Genomic DNA, 21,912 nt, shown 5'->3' with positions numbered 1-21,912 from the left:
AAGTATCTGTGCGGGGCAAGGCAGGTATTGAGAACTGCAACCCTGGACCCTATGCTCAAATCCCGTGAAAAAGGAAGGTTAAATCTCAGCTCTTAAATACTGTGATTCTAAGGAGCCTACTGCCTGTTGGGGAAAATAAAATTCGCAAATGCAGATAATTGAGTGCTATAATGGAAGTACAAAAGGTGATGGGAGCATAAAAGGAGGAGAGGTCCACATTGACTGGAAGGATTAGGATAGGCCTTGTTAAAAGTTACCCAAAACATGGAAATAAGGCAAGGCCTGGAGGGATGGCCTTGCAGTTCATACTGGGACGTGGTTTAACTTGCCTGTCTAAGCATTATTCTCTGGGAGAAGGTACCTGTGTTTGGCTTTGCTATTTATTAAATGATTAGAGCTCAAACATTGTAAGTTACTTGTAACGTTGTAGATTTCTGATTGATAGAAAAGCTAACCCCAAAGTTACAGTTTTATTGCTGTGTAGGGCAGTATTTTTGTTTAACCTTCAACCTTATTGTAATTTTTATTTTTGTGGCTCTAAATACTTAGCTCCTTAAATACGCCTGCAACCAGTTTTACCGTCTTACTGGTTCCGTCAGTGAGTTCAATAAATGTTTGGCTCGTGTTAATTTTATATTTGTGGGAGAATCATGTTTGTAAATTTTTTGACAATTCTTTGACAGCCTCATAGAGGTGACAGCAGGAATGAGTGGGAATAGTACATTCCAGGCAGGACTCTAGATAGGTGAAGAGAGAGAAATAGAAGTATAGGGGCAGGCCCCGTGGTGTGGCTGTTAAGTGCACACGCTGGCGCCCTGGGTTCAGGTCCCAGGCGAGCACTGACGCACTGCTTGTAAGGCCATGCTGTGGCAGCGTCCCACATAAAGTGGAGGAAGATCGGCAGGGATGTTAGCTCAGGGCCAGTCTTCCTCAGCAAACAAAGAGGAGGATTGGCATGGATGTTAGCTCAGGGCTGATCTTCCTCACACACACAAAAAAAAGAAAGAAAGAAATAGAAGTACATCTAGATCAGGCATTGGCAAACTTTCTGTGCAGGGTCAGATAAGGCCATAAGGTCTCTATTGCAACTTCTGAACTCTGCTGTTGTAGCATGAAATCAACCATAGAAAATATGTAAAAAATGAGAGTGGCTGTGTTTAAAAAAAAAAACGCTAAGAATGCTGAAACTTGAATTTCTTATGTTTACATGTCACACGATATTCTTTTCCAACCCTTTAAAAATGTAAAAATCATTTTTACCTGGAAGGCCATACAAAAACTGGCAGCCTGCTGGGTTTGGTCTGTAGGCTGTAGTTTGCCAACCCCTGGCCTAGGTAGGCCAGAGTGTAGAGGAATGATTCAAAATAAGGTTTAGATGGTAGGTCACAACCAAGTAATGGTGGCATTGAATACCAGGCTAATTGTTTTCAACTTATTTCTCTGACAGTGGGAAGCTGTTGAAGTTTTTTGAAGGGCAGTAACACTTGTGTTCTAGAAAGATTAATTTGGTAACAATGTATAAGGTGAACTAGAAATGGAGGAACTGAATTGAAGATAGCCTTTAGAAGACTGCAACTCCAAATAACTGGCAGTTTCCCTTATCTAAATAAGTGCTGTGGGAAAAACTGCCTTCCACACCAGAAATTTTTTTTTTTGTGAGGAGATCAGCCCTGTGCTAACATCCGCCAATCCTCCTCTTTTTTTGCTGAGGAAGACGGCCCTGGGCTAACATCTGTGCCCATCTTCCTCCACTTTATATGGGACGCCGCCACAGCATGGGTTGCCAAGGAGTGCGTCGGTGCGCGCCCAGGATCCGAACCAGCGAACCCCGGGCCGCCGCAGCGGAGCGCGCGCACTCAACCGCTTGCGCCACCGGGCCGGCCCCCACACAGGAGATTTTTGAAAATTCAAATCCGTTGCATCCTACTTCATAGTTTATTTACTTCCCCCGTCAGACGTATTTCAAGGGATTTCATGTTAGTGTAGCTCTGGAAATGGCTTCTCACTCAGACGTTTCACAAATAGTTTGTAATCAGGTTTATCCATCCCTTTACATGTTATCTCAACCATTAGCTGGTGGGGACCCAAGTTGTACCAGGTTCCTTTTTCGAATTCACTAACAAGTTCTCTTTCTAGATTCAAACATGTATAGTTACAGTGTTAGGGCTTTTGGGAGAGAAATCTGCAACCCAAATTGGCATAAACGAGAAAATACCTGGCAAGTAGTAGATGCCCATTTCACAGGTTTAATACTAACAGTAGTAAAAAGAATGCAGAAACAATTTGTCGGTTATAATTGTAGCATCAACCTTCCGATATTTTCTGAGGACTGAATTTAAATATGTGTCCATAGTCACTAACAGCAAAACAGAACTTTATAGATTTACATGTGCAATTAAAAATATTTTTTTAAATAATAACAGATGAGAACAGACTGGTTTTATGAGAGGATTTTCTAATAAGATAAAGAACTTACAGGTTGTTAATTTTGTATTTGTAAGGCAAATAAAGGGAAAGGGGGCAAAGTAGTAATCTGTTCTAGGTGTAGGGAATAAGAAATTGGTCATAAAGTTTAAGGGAAACATCATGACCTAGCTAAATGTAAACATCATGTATAGCAACTTAAATTACTTCATGTTATCTGATGCCATTGTTGTCCCACAATTTGGAAGCATACCCTATCAGTCTCGTTTGGCAGTAATAGAGCTAAAAACAACTCTGTCTTGTATTTACCTTTTTCATATTCTGAGTTTTGCTACCAGTCTCTCACTGTGGGCCAACAAAAGCATGAACAGCTCTAGGTTAAGGAAGAGGCTTTATTTTTTTTTATTTTTTTATAATTTTTAAAATTTATTTATTTTTCCCCCAAAGCCCAAGTAGATAGTTGTATGTCATAGCTGCACATCCTTGTAGTTGCTGTATGTGGGACGCGGCCGGAGAAGCGGTGCGTCGGTGCGCGCGGGATCCGAACCCGGGCCACCAGTTGCGGAGCGCACGCAGTTAACCACTAAGCCACAGGGCCGGCCCAAAAGAGGCTTTAAAAAGCTAATTTATGTTTTTTAATGAAATACATTGAAATCTTCTAAAAATGGTCTTCTACCCCAAACATCACCTCATATATACCTGGAGTTCATATTATAGAAAATAAGACTATAAAAAGAGTGATATATGTTTATTTCTATGTAAATTAGCAATATTCTCTGGCATCAGAAGAAATCAGGTAATAAAGTTTTATTTTAGTTTCATGGTCTTCATGAATGAGAATGTGTTACAGTTCTTGGGTAACTCTTTGCCGTAAGTAGATACTTCATTGTGCTTTTTCCATCATATAAGGTAGGAAGTCACCAGAGAAGTTTACATATACATTCAGACATTAAATTTTGGAGGAATATGAACATCATTTTGTTCAGCACCTTGCAGGATAACTGACTACATAATGGAATAATGGAGAAATAGGATTAGTTTCAAAGTTTAAGGGGGCCCTCTTTTTTTCTGATTTTTTAGTTGTTCACCTGAAATTTTTATTTTGTGGGGAAGATCAGCCCTGAGCTAACATCTTCGCCAATCCTCCTCTTTTTGCTGAGGAAGACTGGCCCTGGGCTAACATCCATGCCCCTGTTCCTCCACTCTATAGGGGATGCTGCCGCAGCGTGGCTTGACAAGCGGTGTGTGCATGCGCGCCTGGGATCCGAACCCTAGGCCGCCACAGCAGAGTGCGTGCACGTAACTGCTACACTGCTGGGCGCTCCCCTGAAATTTTTTTAATGCTCTCTTTTCTAGGAAATAGGGTTCTGTAATACCATTTGGGGAAAAATAAGACCAAGTGCTAAGAGATGCATTAAAAAAATATTTGGGGGCCGGCCCCATGGCCTAGTGGTTAAGTTTGGCGCACTCTGCTTTGGCAGCCCAGGATCGGTTCCTGGGTGTGGACCTACACCACTCGTCAGTGGCCATGATGTGGCGGTGACCCATAAACAAAATAGAGGAAGATTGGCACAGATGTTAATTAGCTCAGGGCAAATCTTCCTCAGCAAAAAAAAAAAATTGGAATTTAGAGCCGACAATATGCCAGATACTGCGAAGCAATGTTGTTCCTGACCTCCAGAAGTTGTCTTGTAGGAAAGGAAAATAAGTAAATAGATAAATTATGATGCATTGCAATGAGTCCTATATGAGAGCTACTGTGGGAACAGCAGCCTGAAGAACTAATTAGGGAAGTCTGAGCATCAAAGAGGGGTAATGATTAAGAGTTGAGTTTCGAAGGCTGAATAAATTGTTCCCAGGCCAATGGTGAGAAGCAGAAGAGGGTATTCCAGTCAGAAAACATAGCATATGTAAAGCAGAGGCAATAGAATTTTCAGGGATCTGTGCAAAGTTCAGTATGGCTGGAGCTTAGGAGAGACTATAGGTAAAGGAGAGTGGTGAGAGATAAGGCTGGAGAAGTGGGTTCAGGAGAGATGGTGAAGGGCCCTATATGCCTACTTAAAGGAGTTTGAACTTAATTCTATTGGCAACAAAGAGACGTTTTTAAAGGGACCGAAGCTATAGTGTGGGTGGATAAGTTTCTTGAGTATAGGGACTGGTATCATATTTGTCTTTTGTGTTTCCAGAGCCAGACACATAGTTGGTACTCAAAAAATGTTTGTGGAATATAATTTGCCATCTGGTGTGCGGAAAGACTGCAGACAGATCAGTTATGGTGGTTTAGGCAAGAGAGTAGACCCGGAACCAAAGGAGTAGCTGTAGGAGTGAAGAGAAAAGCTCACCCAGAATTTTGATAATTTCTGACCTTGAAGACTAATTAGAAAGGGGGAAGAGATAGGGAGGTTTTTAGTTTGGGAGATTGGGTGAAATGTGACACCATTTGCTGAAACTGAAAGGGACAGAGGAGTAAAAAGAGATACTTTAATATTGTATATATTTAATAGTTGAGGGAAGGGTTTTTATTTTTGTGGCTTGTTTAGGAATAAGGAGGCAAACAAACACATAGATAAGGAGAACAGATTAGTGGTTACCAGAAGGGGGTGGGAGGAGGGCGAAAAGGGTAATGGGGTATACATGTATGGTGACAAATAAAAACTAGACTGTTGATGGTAAACAAGATGTAGTCTATACAGAAACTGAAATATAATAATGTACACCTGAAATTTACACAGTGTTATAAGCCAGTATGACTTTAATGAAATAATTTTTTTTAAATGGAAAAGAAGGGGCCGGCCCAGTGGCGCAAGCGGTTATATGCGCCCACTCCGCTGCGGCGGCCCCGGGGTTCAGCGGTTCAGATCCCAGGCGTGCACTGACACGCTGCTTGGCAAGCCATGCTGTGGCGGCGTCCCATATAAAGTAGAGGAAGATGGGCACGGATGTTAGCACAGGGCTGATCTCCTCACAAATAAATAAATAAATAAATAAAATGCAAAAGCAAAAAAGAAGGAATAAGAAGGTTTTTTGTTTTGTTTTGTTTTTTTATCATGTTTGAAGGGTGAGAGAAGAAGCTAGTGGAAAGGGAGGGATTGAAAAAGGCATGATAACTGAGAGAGCAAGATCTGGCATGAGGCAGGAGAGAATAAAACCTAGAAGAAAGAGAAGGCTTAGGAAGAAGGAAGGGGATGAAAGTAAGTCTAAGGGCTTTTAAACGGGTATATAAATAGGTTCTAAACTCCTTCACACACAGAAAAACTCAAGATTTGCCTTGTAAGGAGGATCTTGTGTGTGTATAGCTAGAACTATTTTGGTACTCTAACCCTGGAATGTTACAGTTTTGGATTTGTGCAATGGGCTGAATGTTTGTGTCTCCCCCACAGAATTGTATGTTGAAATCCTAACTCCCAATGTGATGGTATGAGGAGGTAGAGATCTTTAGGAGGTGATGAGGTCATGAGATTGGAGCCCTCATAAATATAATTAGTGCGCTTACAGACCCCAGAGAGCTCTTTCCACCATGTCAGGATACAATGAAAAGTCAGCAGTCTGCAACCTGGAAGAGGGCCTGCAGCAGAACCCAACCATGCCAGTACCCTGATCTCAGACTTCCAGCCTCTAGAACTGTAAGAAATAAATTTCTATTGTTTATAAGCCACCTAGTCTGTGGTACTTTGTGGTTTGTTTTTTTTTTTTTTTTGGTGAGGAAGATCAGCCCTGAGCTAACATCCATGCCAATCCTCCTCTTTTTGCTGAGGAAGACTGGCCCTGGGTTAACATCTATGCCCATCTTCCTCCACTTTGTATGGGACGCCGCCACAGCATGGCTTGACAAGTGGTGCCTCGGTGCACGCCCGGGATCTGAACCCGGGCCGCCAGCAGCAGAGCGCGTGCACTTAACTGCTACGCCGTGGGGCCAGGCCCTGTGGTACTTTGTTATAGCAGCTCAAACTAAGACAATTTGCCGAAGATGATCAGGCATGTATCGAAGTGATGATTTGATACAGATCCAATCACCCTTGTATAAACATTAATAATAACCAATAACAGGGATGGGGTATTCCTGATAGAGTCCTGACACAGACTCAAGAATACTGTGTACTGAAACTAATATAATGTTATATGTCAATTTTATATCAATAAAAATAAATAAATAAATAAAAGAATACTTTGTAATCTAAATAGTAAAGTTTTACCATGTGAATATTTTTATTTTCACCATAAAATTATAGGTTCCATGCAGGCAGGGATTTTGTTTTGTTTGTCATATTCCTAGGGCCTGACATGTAATAGGCATTTCTTTCATTCAGTCTTTCAACAGATATTTGTTGAGCACCTACTTTGGCCCAGGCATTCTTGTAGATGCTGAGGATATAATAGTAAACAAAGAAATCCTTGCCTTCATAGAGCTTACATTTTGGTTAGGGAGACAAAAAAGAAGCAAGAAGTACGCTGAGATGCGTTATTCAATGTATTTTACAAAAAGATATGGAAGTTAAAATTATCTGTAAATTATTTAATATATATTAAAATTATGCATTTTCAAGTATGTGGCCAAAGAAGTTTGCCAGAGGGCTGGCCCCGTGGCTTAGCAGTTAAGTGCGCGTGCTCCACTACTGGTGGCCCGGGTTCGGATCCCAGGCGCGCACTGATGCACCGCTTCTCCGGCCATGCTGAGGCCGCGTCCCACATACAGCAACTAGAAGGATGTGCAACTGTGACATACAACTATCTACTGGGGCTTTGGGGAAAAAAAAAAGAAAAAGGAGGAGGATTGGCAATAGATGTTAGCTCAGAGCTGGTCTTCCTCAGCAAAAAGAGGAGGATTAGCATGGATGTTAGCTCAGGGCTGATCTTCCTCACAAAAAAAAAAAAAAAGTTGCCAGAAAATGCAATTATGGATAAATTGCAGTTATTGCTGATGACAAGTCAAAGGTATGACCATTGAAGTGAGTAGCTCAGATATGATGAAAGACAATATTGTTGGAAAAGAAGAGTTCAAGGAACTTAAAATGCCAGGGTGTTGAAGGAATATTGAAATCACTAAGAATTCTTTTTGTTTGTGCTGGGAAAGTGTCACTCTGAGTTAACATCTGTTGCCAGTCTTCCTCTCTTTTTTTCTCCCCCAAAGTCCCAGTACATAGTTGTATATTCTACTTGTAAGTCTTTCTAGTTCTTCTATGTGAGGCACTGCCACAGCATGGCTACTGACAGACGAGTGGTGTGGTTGTGCGCCTGGGAACCTGGGCCGCTGAAGCAGAGTGTGCCAAACTTTAACCACTAGGCCATTAGGGCTGGCTCAAGAATTCTGATAGTTGTTCCTGGAGAGAGTGATAGAGAGCCAGCACCTAAAATCTTAACCGAATGTGTAGAAGTAACCTCGGGGACAAGGCAATAAATTACAAGAAGGACTAGTGTGTGGTATAATTTAATAACACATGATTTAAAGAGGACACTTATGCCACCTGTAGGCCCAATGGTACCAAAATGTATAGAAGAAATAACTACATTCAAGAGGGCTTCAGGGAAACATTGCCATCAAAGGAGAATCAGATTGCAATTAAGAGCAAGAAGGTAAAGGGAATGTTCAGAGAAGAGATTGAGGATATAAGAGATTTTGCAGATATTTGATCTTGAATTCAATTGTGAGAGGATTTTAAGATAGAAGAAGGGGTATAGAATGGAGTTAGAAGCAGTGACGTACAGGGGCCGGCCCGGTGGCACAAGCAGTTAAGAGCGTGCGCTCCGCTGCAGTGGCACGGGGTTTGCCAGTTCGGATCCCAGGTGTGCACTGGTGCACTGCTTGGCAAGCCATGCTGTGGTGGCGTCCCATATAAAGTGGAGGAAAATGGGCACGGATGTTAGCCCAGGGCCAGTCTTCCTCAGCAAAAAAAAAAAAAAAAGGAGGATTGGCAGATGTTAGCACAGGGCTGATCTCCTCACAACAACAACAACAACAAAAAGAAGCCGTGATGTACAGATTGTAGGCATATTGGAGTCTGGGCATATAAGGCATGGCTGGGGAATCCCAGATTCTAGTGATAACTGACGTGAACAGGGGTAAAGGGCATGATGATCTCAAGGAGGATGGTGGTAGAGAGGCTGTGAATGATGAGAAGAGTGAGGAGTTTTGGCAGGACATGCAGAGTTCTGGGGTTCCCACTTGACCTCTTCTGATAGAAGTCAGTAGGGAGACTTGTAGGGGGGCTGTTCTTACCCTGAGGATACTGACTATATTTTTATTATAAGAATTTTTATTGAAGTGCACAAATCTGGGTCCCTCTTGACTTCTCAGGAACCTCCAGGCTTGGGGGCATTCATAATTCCTTTTTTTTGTGTGTGAGGAAGATCAACCCTGAGCTAACATCCGATGCCAAGCCTCCTCTTTTTGTTTTCTTTTACTGAGGAAGATTGGCCCTGGGCTAACATCCGTGCCCATCTTCCTCTACTTTATATGGGATGCTGCCACAGCTTGGCTTGACAAGTGATGCCCGGTGTGCGCCCAGGATCCGAATCTGCGAATCTTGGGTTGCTGAAGTGGAGCGTGCGCACTTAACCACTGCGCCACTGGGCCAGCCCCGCATTCATAATTCCTAGCCCATGGGCCACTCTCTTGACCCCTGCAGATGCCAACAGCAGTCTTCAGAGGACTGGTTTTATTCCTAGTAGCTTTATCTTGATTCTTACTCAATACATAATTTGTTGAATGAATGCATCAGGTGCCAGATCCATGAGGGAAATAATTTTTTACCTCAGAGGACCTCAGATCACTTGATTTCTGTGTTTCAAGGTTTGTTAGGTACTGTAACATGGAAATAAAACTAATATCTTTTTTTTTTTGGTGAGGAAGATCGGCCTTGAGCTAACATCTGTTACCAATCTTCCTCTTTTTGCTGAGGAAGATTAGCCCTGAGCTAACATCTGTGCCCATCCTCCTCCATTTTATATATAGGATGCTGCCACAGCATGGCTTGATTAGTGGTGTGTAGGTCTGCTCCCAGGATCCGAAACTGTGAACCCCGGGCTGCCAAAGTGGAGCACACAAACTTAACCACTACACCACCGGGCCAGCCCTAAAACTAATATCTAACTCCCACATAATATCTAACATATATTCCTATATAGGTAACTTTAAGGGCTTTGAAATCCTCAGGGAAATGCCAAAGATCTTATGTTTTTAGATCTTCTGTTCAGCATGTATGGCTTATTGCCTGATGCTCACGAATAGAAAAGTGATTAAATACTAACAAAGACAGATATTTATAGCCTTCATCGGTATGAGGAATGAACAGGGATAATTGTGATAATTGGTAAATTATTTCCATATCTATGTTTTCTATCACAACTTCTTACTAGTATATTCCTATCCAAGCTTCATCTGTTTAATTCCCCACATTAGAGAAATGATGCTGCAGTAATATATATATATACATTTTTTTCTTGGTGAGGAAGATTGGCCCTGAGCTAACATCTGTTGCCAGTCTTCCTCTTTTTGCTTGAGGAAGATTGTTCCTGAGCTAACATCTGTGCCAGTCTTCCTCTATTTTGTATGTGGGATGCTGCCACAGCACAGCTTGATGAGCGGTGTGTAGGTCTGTGCCCAGGATCTGAACCCGTGAACCCCAGGCCCCCGAAGCAGAATGCTCAAATTTAACCACTACACCACCAGGCCGGCCCCTGAAGTAATATTTAACTCCATCTATTTCAGTTGTTAAACACCGTATCTTAAGATGAGCATACTAATATCACACTGAGCTTTACAAAGTTACAAAATGTGAGGGTGCAGAAAGAAATATATGAATGCAAGAATGATGCAGGGCTACCTTTACCTTCACGGAAATTGAGAATATCCCTATGTGCCATTTAAAAATGTTAAAGTACACACACACACATATATGCATCTGGAAGTAGTATGTAGAGTCTAAGATATCATCAGGAATCCAGGCTCTTTAGGCTTTTCACTCCTCCATCCCTAGGACCCCTGTCTTTATGGTCTAAGATAGCTATTGGAGTTCCAGCCATCACATTCATGTTGCAGGCGGCAGGATGGAGGACGGAAGGAAAAGAGAGAAAAAGAAGACATGCCAGCAATCTTTTAAATCAGTCTGCCAGAAGCGGCCATACAACCTTTCTACTTGCATCTCACTGGTAAGAACTCATGTGGCCACTTCTAGCTGCAAGGGAGACTGGGAGAATGGAAGTGTTTAATCCAGGTGATTATGTGCCAAGCTAAAATCAGAGATTGTATGATTTAGGAAGATGAAGAGATGTTGGGATAGGTGGCTAACAGTCTCTGCTTCAGACATGTTCACATATTATACTGTTTTTTAAAAGATGAGAAAAAAGTGCAGTGCTCAGAAACTTAACAAATTGGTTATAAGAGGTGCTTGGAAAAGGAGTAAAAAGAGGAGAACAGGAATGGGTAATATGGATGAGGATAGGGTTAACACCTCTTCGAGAATACCTTTTTGTATAGAACCATGGTAGTGTTTCATATGCCCTTCACATTCCCAAAAAATAAATAATTCAAACCAATGAGAATGTGGAAGGAACCCAAAATGGAATGCAAACAATAACACATGAATCTAACTATATTATAATTAAAAAACATAAATACACTGAAAGAGGGATGAAGAAAAGAACTATGCTAAACTTTGGAAAACGGTATCTTATCTGGATACTGCAAGGTTTAAGACAAAAATAACTGTACATAAGTGCTGTAAATGTGTTTTCCACAGAAATATGGGTTAGCAATTCTGACACTATGTGTATACTAGAACTGAATAAATAAGTAAAAGTACTGTTTAAAAATAAAAAGTAGGGGCCAGCCCAGTGGGCTGGTGGTGAAGTTCACGTGCTCCTCTTTGGCAGCCCAGGGTTTGCAGGTTCAGATCCCAGGCGCAGACCTACACACTGCTCGTGAAGCTGTGCTGTGGCAGAGTCCCACATACAGAATAGAGGAAGGTTGGCACAGATATTAAGCTCAGGGACAATCTTCCTCAAAGCAAAAAAAGAGGAAGATTGGCAACAGATGTTAGCTCAGGGCCAATCTTCCTCGCCAAAAAAATAGTAAATAAATAAAATATTTTAAAAAAAGAATAAAAATTTTTTTAAAAAGTAAACAAAAATTGTGAAGTCTACTTTTGCTTCCATCTATAAGAAGTGTCCTCCTTCAAGCTCAGGATTACCTTTCTGCCTTTTCCAGGGCTATGCATTTTCAGCTTGTTCCTTTAATCTTTCCATTCTGCATAGAAATATGCTTTGGTCCTCCAAATTAAAAAGCACTACAAAAACACAAAAAATCTTCCCTCAGGCTTCCCTGTCATGTTGTGGTCTGCTAAACTTTTTCTAGATTTCTAAGAATAATCCATGCTCATTATTCTCACTAAAGACACTATTTTACTATCCATTCTCTGGTTTCCACTCTCCCCAAGCTACAAAAATGGATACATTGGTCACTCAATTGCCACATTCAAAGGCCTTTTTTAAGTCCCCATTATTGACCTCTGTGAAGCATTTGACATAGTTGACTGACCATTCCTTTTTTCTTGAAATGGCTGTCTCCTAGTTCTTATCAATCTCTGTAACTGTCTGGCCTTTCTCTGTCCTTCACTGACTCTCTACTGTTCTCTAAATATTGGAGCTCTCCTCTCCATCACTAGGGGTTGCCAAACTTTCTCGATCACAGTTAATATATATATATAGTCGATTTTCATTCTTTATAGTAGTTATGTTCTATAAAGGCACCATGAGTACTGAATTAGCAAATACTGAACCATTGCTCCTAGGAAAAATACAAGGTTAGATTCCTAAAAGCCTCTGGTCACTTACTTTACTTACTTATTGATTGATTGATTGATTGTTGAGGAAGATTAGCCCTGACCTAACATCTGTTGCCAGGCTTCCTCAAATTTATGTGTGTGTCCCTGCCACAGTGTGGCTTATGAGTGGTATAGGTCCGTGCCCAGGATCTGAACCCGTGAACCCAGGCCGCTGAAGCAGAATGTGCTGAATTTAACTGCTATGCCACAGGGCCGGCCCCTGGTCACCTTTCATCGCTGATCAGTACCAACCTTGTTTTATATGTGTTTCTGTTTATTTTTTTATTTTTTTTAATTTTATTTATTTATTTTTCCCCCAAAGCTCCAGTAGATAGCTGTATGTCATAGCTGCACATCCTTGCTGTATGTGGGACACAGCCTCAGCATGGCCGGAGAAGTGGTGCGTCGGTGCATGCCTGGGATCCGAACCCGGGCCGCCAGCAGCGGAGCAAGCGCAGTTAACCACTAAGCCACAGGGCTGGCCGATGTGTTTCTGTTTAAAGATGCCTTATTATATGTTGTTGGTTCATTAACGTTGAACTCACGGCCAGCAGCACTGTAACTCATGCCTGAACAAAACTTATCTAATACATGTGTTTTCTCTATAAGGCACATCACAGCCTTCTTGCACATAGGAAAACTAGATGGCACTTCAGTACTACACATGGGGGCCTTTTTAAATAGTAAAATCGCCAACAAAGCCAAAATGCAAAAAACATGTCACTAAATATACCACAAAAACACCTGATAGTATGAGAGCTGAAACAAGAAGACAGAGCCTTGTTCCAACTCAGCTGGGAACATGCACATCAGGCAACTCATGTTTTTCGCTGCTTTGTGCCTGTCTGTGGATGACCACAGTTTCACAAATATGGAATCTATGGATAATGAGGGTTGACTGTATATGCGTAATTATATTTATAAATTAAAAACTTGTGCTACCAGTTACGTATGTACTTATCTTATACACCTGCCTCCCTCCAAAAAAACTTGAATTCCTTGAGGCAAGGATACATACTTATCTTTGTATTTCCACCCCACAGCACACTATTGAGGTTTTGGGGGTTCTCTCCCCTATGCCTGTTGTATATAATCCAAAGGTTCCTGAAAAGATGCCACAGCAGGGACCTACCAGTCAAATGTACAATATTCTTGAAAGAATGTATCTTGATTTCCTTTCCTACCCTAGTGAGCTGATTGACTATATAAAAAACTTCAGCTACCGTTCCTCAGTTCAGTTTCTTAAATCCTAGAGAAAATCCTAAGTAGTCAAGTCCCTATTCCCTCTTCTCTGGGCCCCACCTGGAGTTCTCCATAGTAGCCCAGAAGCCTCCAAGGAACTTGGAGATCCAAAGCTCCAGTGTTCTCCCTACTCTGGCAGCCTTATCCTCTCAATGTTTCTTAAAGGTGAAATTATTATTCTCTGCTTGCATAGGCAAGAGAATATTGGAGGGGTGGGCAGGCCGAATTGTTTTACTTCCCGTTGTAAATTACATCTTATCAACAGTTTTCTGCATTTCTGTAGGAGCTTTAATACGGACTATATTGTAATTCCTGGGTGGTTACCATGGTCCCTCCCTAAGGTGGAGATGGGGAGAACTACTTTACAACGTCAACATTTGATTATATTTTTTGCTTTCAAGGGGGAAGGGAAGGCATAGCAGGAAGAGGAGCTTTGGGGTGACTGGGGGCAGAGGCTTGTGTGAATTCCGGTTAATTCATCTTTAGGTCCTCCCTTTAGGGCTTTCTCAAGGTCCCCTATTCTTCTGCAAATACCTGTGACAGCACAGAATACCAGTGTGTGCCTAGGTTTTCACTTATTTGGTGTTTTTCACAGTTCCTGGGATGACAGTGGAAGTGAAGGAAGATTTTAATAGGATAGGAAGGGTAAAAATGATTGCCCAGGCTTAGCATCTGGCTAGGGTATCTCCTGGGTAGAGAAACAGGAGTTATGCCCAATTAAAGTAATCCCCATTTTAGTGGATCTATTCACTTCCAGCATTATAGTTTCTCCCTGTGATTTTGGTGGAGGCTTTCCTGAACTATCTGAGCAATATAGAAATTACCGGAAATGCTCAGTGGGGAAGTCAAGAGTCCTTATTATTAGGTCCCCTGTGACTCTTAAGGGCTTGTTTCATTGCTGGAGACACAAGCTATTGTGAATTACTAACCACAGTCTTTATTTTAAATGCCAAAAGATGAAATTTCCCTGACACACCTCTCCATCATACTGTTGGCTAAGAGCAGTTGGCAGCTTTCATCCTTAATTTGTGTCCTCTGGGAGCTGCTGCTTTCCCGGTCAAGGTCACTAACTGGATCTAGGCAGTGGCTGCTTCTTTAACCCAGAATTATACCAAAATGGAAAGGCTGAAAAAGATCTGACTTAATGATGATTTCTAAGAATTGGATCAATAAATCGATGGGACTGCTGAAACAGCTTCTGGGACAGAGGTTGGGAAACTTTGTGCTTAATTCAGAAATCAAAAACCTGTGGATTATAATCTTCATGCGTGATTGGATAATGGTTTGAAAAAATAAATCAGCTATAAATGACATTGGGGAATTTTGAACACAGATTTAGTATTCAGTGATTAGTGAATTATTCTTAATTTTGTTAGGTGCAATAATGATATTATGGTGTTGTAAAAGAATACTTTTTTTTTGGAGATGCATACTGATGAAGGTGTGAAGTGCCATGACATCTTGACATCTGTAATTTTCTTTAAAATCGTTTAGCAAATAAATAAAATAATAATATTAATTAATGGCAAAATATTAATGTTGATTCTGGAAGGGAATATTGCTATTTATTGTACTAATCTTCCTACTTTTCCCTATGTGTGAAAATTTTCATATTAAGAACCCAAAAAAGGGGGCCAGCCCTGTGGCCTAGTGGTTAAAGTTTGCGCACTCCACTTCATGGGCCTGGAGTTCGTGGGTTCGGATCCTGGGTGCGGACCAACGCACCGCTTGTCAAGCCATGCTGTGGTGGCATCCTATATAAAGTAGAGGAAGATGGGCACGCATGTTAGCCCAGGGCCAATCTTCCTCAGCAAAAAGAGGAGGATTGGCAACAGATGTTAGCTCAGGGCTGATCTAACTCACACAAACACACAAAAAAGTAGAACCCCAAAAATATATAGACAGAAAAATTCTTACACATGAAGAAATCAAGAAAGTAATCTCACCCATTCTCCTATGCCTACTTCTCAGAGAAGTGAGAATCCGTTCCTCAAAAAGAACCCTGAATCTACCTAATTCAATCACCATTCCTCCCTTTCACATTCTGTCTTTGGAAACCAAGTTGATGCCTCTTCTTTGTACTGCATTTGAAGATCACTTTTAGGTTTTCTCTTCAGCCTCCTTTCCTCTACTTCATGAGAAGCAACTCTCAATTCCTTACAGTCCTTCTCTCTGCAGTAACTGGGGGGAGGGGTGAAGAGGAAGGTATTTTGTACCTTAATTTTGTCACATTCTAAATTATGAGATAACTGGTAAAGTTGGCACTGTCTACTCAATGCTTAAAATTTATTGTTGAAACAAATTTTAATTTTACAATAGTTTCTTCTAATACTTTAGGGCCTCCTTTCCTTGTTGGGCTTGGGAGGAATGAGATGTCTTTTTAATAACATGTCATGGGTAAAATACAATGAGAAAAGTAAACCTCAGTATATTCCAAAAAAGGTAGGAAAAAGAAACCCAAAAATAAAAGTGTTTTTCCTCAGATAAGTTTTAACTATATTTTACTGGCTTTAACTTCCATTACATAGGCAAGGAATTGACAGCAGTTCCAAATGCAGCTTTTAAGAAGGTTGATGTTTTGGTATCCTCTCCATCCAGTAAGTGTAGGTTTCTAGCTCTCAGGGAAAAGCAGCCTTTTTGCACCTTAAAGCCAAATTCAAGTAGTAAGATGTTTATGTCTGAGAATCTGTTCTCCTATTTGATTCAGGTCCAACAGATGGAGTATTGGACAAAATGAGACACATTCATGTTTTCTTATATGTGGTCAGAAAAAAATGAAAGATCTTTGTATCTGATTTTCTTTCCTTTATGCCAGTTCTTGGTGGAAAATCTATAGTTAGATAAGACAAATCCAAATCAGCCACATATTTTTACTTTACTGCCTCAAGCTCTTTTGTAGACATCTCAAGAACAGTCATCTCTTTACCTGAAGACATTTCCCAAGGATGTGGCTATTCTATTTATTTATTTATTTATTTAATTTTTTTGTGTGTGAGGAAGATCAGCCCTGAGCTAACATCCGTTGTCAATCCTCCTCTTTTTGCTGAGGAAGATTGGCCCTGGGCTAACATGCGTGCCTATCTTCCTCCACTTTATATGGGACGCCGCCACAGTATGGCTTGACAAGTGGTGCATCGGTGTGCGCATGGGATCCGAACCTGCGAACCACAGGCTGCGGAAGCAGAGCGCACGCACTTAACCGCTGAGCCACTGGGCCAGCCCCATGGCCATTCTGTTTAAATGTTTCTGGCCCATCATATTTCAATTAGCCTTTGCTGCGTAACAAACCACTACAAAACCTAGTGGCTTAAAACAAAAATTTATTATTTCTTACTATTTTGTAGGTTGGCTGGCTACAGCTGTGTGGTTTTTCTACTCCATGTGGTATTAGCTGCGGTCACTCATATGACAGTCAGCTGGAGGCTCAACTGAGTCTGAGTGTTCCCAAGATGACCTCACACATTGGTCAGTTGGTGTCCACTGTTGGCAACATAATCTCTCCAGCAGGATAGCTGGAGTTCTCTACAAGGCTCCAAGAGAGTGAAAAGTGGAAACTGCCAAGTCTCTTAAGTCCTAAGCCTCAAACTGTCAGAGCTTTATTTCCACCACATTCTCATGGTTAAAACAAGTAGTAAGGCCAGTCCAGATTCAAGGGGTGAGGTAATAGATGTTACCTCTTGATGAGAAGAGCAGCATGCATGTATAGGAATAGGAGGAACTACTGGTAGCCATCTTACAGACAATCTACGGTAAATGGGGAAAGAGAAAACTAAAAAGAGGGAAAAAACTTTAAGTTCAGAAAAGAGGATGGGCCGGCCCGGTGGCACAAGTGGTTAAGTGCGCGCGCTCCGCTGTGGCGGCCCCGGGTTTGCCAGTTCAGATCCCGGGCACGCACCGACGCACTGCTTGGCAAGCCATGCTGTGGCGGCGTCCCATATAAAGTGGAGGAAGATGGGCACAGATGTTAGCCCAGGGCCAGTCTTCCTCAGCAAAAAAAGAGGAGGATTGGCAGATGTTAGCACAGGGCTGATCTTCCTCACAAAAAAAAAAAAAAAAGAGGAGAAACATAAGGTAAGAGGGAAAAACAATATAATTACACTTCTACAATACTTTTGTGAGTTAGTATTCTTGAATTTCCCCAGGAAAACTAGCTGAAGGTTTATGTATGTTTAATAAAGGAAGGAGACATCATGCATTTTTGTCAGCCCCCTTGTTCTTTTAAGTCCGGGTGTCAGGAAAAATTCATATATATAGTCTTATGTTATTATATATTATATATTTATATATTAACTGTTGTGTTTAGAATATAGGTTTTCAACAATTGCTCAAGAGTTCAAATCCTTGAATCACCACCTGGGCATTACCTATTTATCTAAACCTTAGTTTCTTCATTTTAAAATGGGCTTAAAAAGCAGTACGTCCTTTATTGGGTTATTATGGGGATTAAATAAGATAATGTACTTAGCACATGGCCTAGAAGATAGCAAACACTGGATAAATGTTAGTTATTATTATTAAATCTATCAAGTCTGTCCTCGTTTGATAGAGAATCTTCCCCTGGAATAGCATAGGCGAGGGTCACAGCTGCAATGCCTGGCTAAGGTAATTATTTTGGCCTTCTGGGTTAAGGACCCCATAACTTACTCGTTTTGCTTTTTATCCTGTCTTTGTAGACAAGCAAAGAGAATATAAAAACTGTAATATTTACAATAGGTGAACATTAGGGGTCACTTCATCTTCCATGTAATGGACAAATCCTCAAAGGATCTCAACAGAACCTAACCTCTACTTGAGGTATTATTATCATTTTTTTTGTGAGGAAGATTATCCATGAGCTAACATCTGTTGCCAATCCTCTTTTTTGCTGAGGAAGATTGGCCCTGGGCTAACATGCGTGCCCATCTTCCTCTACTTTATATGGGACGCTGCCACAGCATGGCTTGACAAGCAGTGCGTCAGTCCACGCCCAGGATCTGAACTGACGAACCCCAGGGTCACTGAAGCAGAGCGTGCGAACTTAACCGCTACGCCACCGGGCCGGCTCCTTGAGGTATTATTATCCAATGATAATCCCTAACATTTGTAGACTATTTTAGAATTTATAATGCCTTTTCATATCCATTATTTAATCCTCACCATTGTGTGAGATATTATCCCCATTTTACACTTAAGGAAACTGAGTCTCAAGGGGATTGAATTACATTCATATCCAATATCACATAGCTATTAAGTGGCAGAATTGGTATTTGAATCTGGTGTTACAATATCTATAATTTAGTTTAAAATATTTCAGCACAGAGAGTGAATATTTCACAGAGTGAAATATGGGTATGTTAGGTTAAATTATACTCTAGGTGCAGCTAGCATTCTAATTGGGAATTCACACTCCAAAGGGATTACCAGAAGCATTTCAGCTGTCTTAACTCTGATTAACATTAGACATTTTGCTTATTAAACTAATGAAGGTCAGAAATTCATTTATATTGGAGACATTAATAGATAGTTACTTGGAATAATGGATGTTAGAAATGGGCTCTCATTGTTGAAAATAGCGGTACTGTGGATTGGCTAAAATAATTAAAATGTTCGCGATGCTTACATGAATTGGTAATGGTACATGAAATGATAAAAAACACAAAAGCGTTTCAGTAAAAATCTAGCAAGGCCTTATAGCCTATGGCCTTAGGGATGGAACCTGACACTTGATATCGAAAAGGTTCAATGTCTTGCCATTGTGGTGGAGGATTTGTGGTTGCCTGATGCCAACTCAAAGGGTAATAAAATCCTGATTTTGTAGTATTATTTCTTTTTTTTTAATTTCTGTTTTTTTTTTAATCTAGTTATTTATTTATTTATTTATTTATTGTGTGTGTGTGAGGAAGATCAGCCCTGAGCTAACATCCGTGCTAATCCTCCTTCTTTTGCTGAGGAAGACTGGCTCTGAGCTAACATCTATTGCCAATCCTCCTCCTTTTCTTTTTTTTCCCCCACAAAGCCCCAGTAGATAGTTGTATGTCATAGCTGCACATCCTTCTAGTTGCTGTATGTGGGACGCCACCTCAGCATGGCCGGAGAAGCGGTGCCTCGGTGTGCGCCGGGATGCGAACCTGGGCCGCCAGTAGCGGAGCACGTGCACTTAACCGCTAAGCCACAGGAGGGCTCTGTAGTATTATTTCATCTATCTTGATTGAAGCTTCATGCCAAATGTGGTGGGATGATAGAACATAGTGCTTAGATTTTTTAAATTGTTTTATTTTGGCTTGCTAGTAAATATTTTTTAATATTAAATGTCATCTTCTGACTTATGTTCTTTTTATTGCAACAGAGCTATTCCAACTTCTCCACTATAGCTTGCTATATAGTTTTTTTTTCCCTTCTATAAGACAACTATCTACCAATCTCACTTATAGATGCCAAACTCCCTACAGGCAGGGCAGTTTGGAGGCGAAGTGAGACTCTTTTCAGCGCTGAGACCTGGCGCAGAGGAGGCGGTGGTGGCACCCAAGGCGTTTGAGTGGGTTCACTTGAGACCGCAGGCCAACGCGGATCCGGGCCGAACCGACAAGACCGCCCTGGACTTCTTTCGGGCTTTCTAGCCACCGTGAAGGACGGTGTCTATGAACCCCTAGACCTGACTCTGGAGGAGCGGACGAAGCTGGAGAACGTATGTCAGAGGAACCAAGAGCTGCTGGTGGAGTTGGAGAGCCTGTGGGAGGAACTCCGCGAAGCCATGAGCGAGGTGGAGGCTATGGAGGCCAATGAAGGCGGTAGAAACTGGCAAAGGAACCAGAAGACGGCAATGGGCAGGAAGAACTTCAACATGACCCCAAGACGGGGATCCAATTCTTGGTGGAGAATGAACTTCTCCAGAACATACCTGAGGAGATCGCCGTTTCCTGTGCAAGGGCAAGGGCCTGAACAAGACAGCATTGGGGATTACCTAAGGGAGAGGGAAGAGCTGAACCTGGCAACGCTCTATGCTTTTGTGGATCTGGGTGAGTTCACTGACCTCAATCTAGTGCAGGCCCTCAGGCAATTTCTATGGAGCTTCGCACCTCCCTGGAGAGGCCCAGGAGATTGACTGGATGATAGAAGCCTTCGCCCACCGATAGTCTGTGCAACCCTGGGGTTTTCCAATCCACAAGCATGTGCTACGTGCTGTCCTTCATGATCATGCTGAACACCAGCCATCACAATCCCAACATCCAGGACAAGCCAGGCCTGGAGCGCTTTGTGGCCATGAACTGGAGCATCAACAAGGGAGGGACCAGCCTGAGGCGCTGCTCAGGAACTTCTAGGACAGAATCTGAAATGAGCCCTTCAAGAATCCTGAGGATGATGGCAATGATCTGACGCACGCCTTCTTCAATCCAGACCAGGAGGGCGCCAGGTGAAGACTTGGAAGCGCGCTGGTTTATCCTCACAGACAACTGCCTCTACTAATTTGAGTACACAACGGACAAGGAGCTGGAGGAATCATCCGTCTGGAGAATGTGAGCAGCCGAGAGGTGGACGACTCCCAGAAATGTAATGCTTTGAGCTTTACATTCCCCCAAACAAGGGACAGCTCATCAAAGCTGGCAAAATGGAGGCAGATGGCCGGGTGGTTGAAGGGAACCAGGTGGTGTACCGATCCCCGCCCCGCAGGAGGAGAAGGAAGGAGAAGGATCAAGTCCAGCTAGGCAGTGGTGAGCCTGGACCCGGTCTGTGAGATGCTGGTGGCAAGGGAGAAGCGGATTTCTGTCAAGAAGAAGCAGGCACAGTCCTGCCCCCTTTGCCCCCAACTCCATTTATTTACGGTGGCTGGACCCGTGGGCCCTTGGGCTGCAGATCCTGGTTCCCCATTTGGAAAATTCACCACCTCTAGCATCTCTCTCATTATTTGTAATCAACACGCTGTTGATAATCTTATTAATTATTTACCCACTAAAAAAAAAAAAAAAAGAATGCCTATTTGGCAGGACTATTATTCTAAATAAAATGTTAGTAAAGAGAATCCATCAATGTACAAAAGAATAATACTCTACAACTAAGTAAAGATTATTTTTGGAATGCAGGGGTGGTTTAATATTAAAATCAATCACTATAATTTATCATATTAGGATTATATTATTAATAAATGCTGAAAACTTTTTGATAAAAGTCAGCATTTATGCATAACAATATAAATAATAAAAATGAGTCTAGATAGATAAGAATTCAAGGGGCTGGCCCCCAGGCATAGTGGTTAAGGTGCACTCAGCTTTGGCCACCTGGGTTCGTGGTTCGGATACTGGGTGCTGACTTACACCACTCCTCAGCCATGCTGTGGCAACGACCCACATACAAAATAGAGGAAGACTGGCACAGATGTAGCTCAGGGTGAATCTTCCTCAGCAAAAAACAACAACAACAACAAAAAATTCAAGGAAGCAACTTAAATATAATA

The 21,912-nt window shown here is 41.8% G+C and overlaps 1 pseudogene; it reads left to right on the top strand.

Annotated features, from left to right (window-relative positions):
* Positions 1-18,808: 18,808 nt before the first annotated feature.
* Positions 18,809-21,405, top strand: LOC101406543 (cytohesin-2 pseudogene; annotated as a pseudogene).
* Positions 21,406-21,912: the final 507 nt, after the last annotated feature.

The sequence above is a fragment of the Ceratotherium simum genome, chromosome 17 (assembly GCF_057802395.1).
Source record: "Ceratotherium simum simum isolate JZ-2026a chromosome 17, ASM5780239v1, whole genome shotgun sequence".
Taxonomy (NCBI): domain Eukaryota; kingdom Metazoa; phylum Chordata; class Mammalia; order Perissodactyla; family Rhinocerotidae; genus Ceratotherium; species Ceratotherium simum.
Note: the sequence above shows the minus strand (reverse complement) of the source record. Positions and strands in the feature narration are given on the sequence as shown.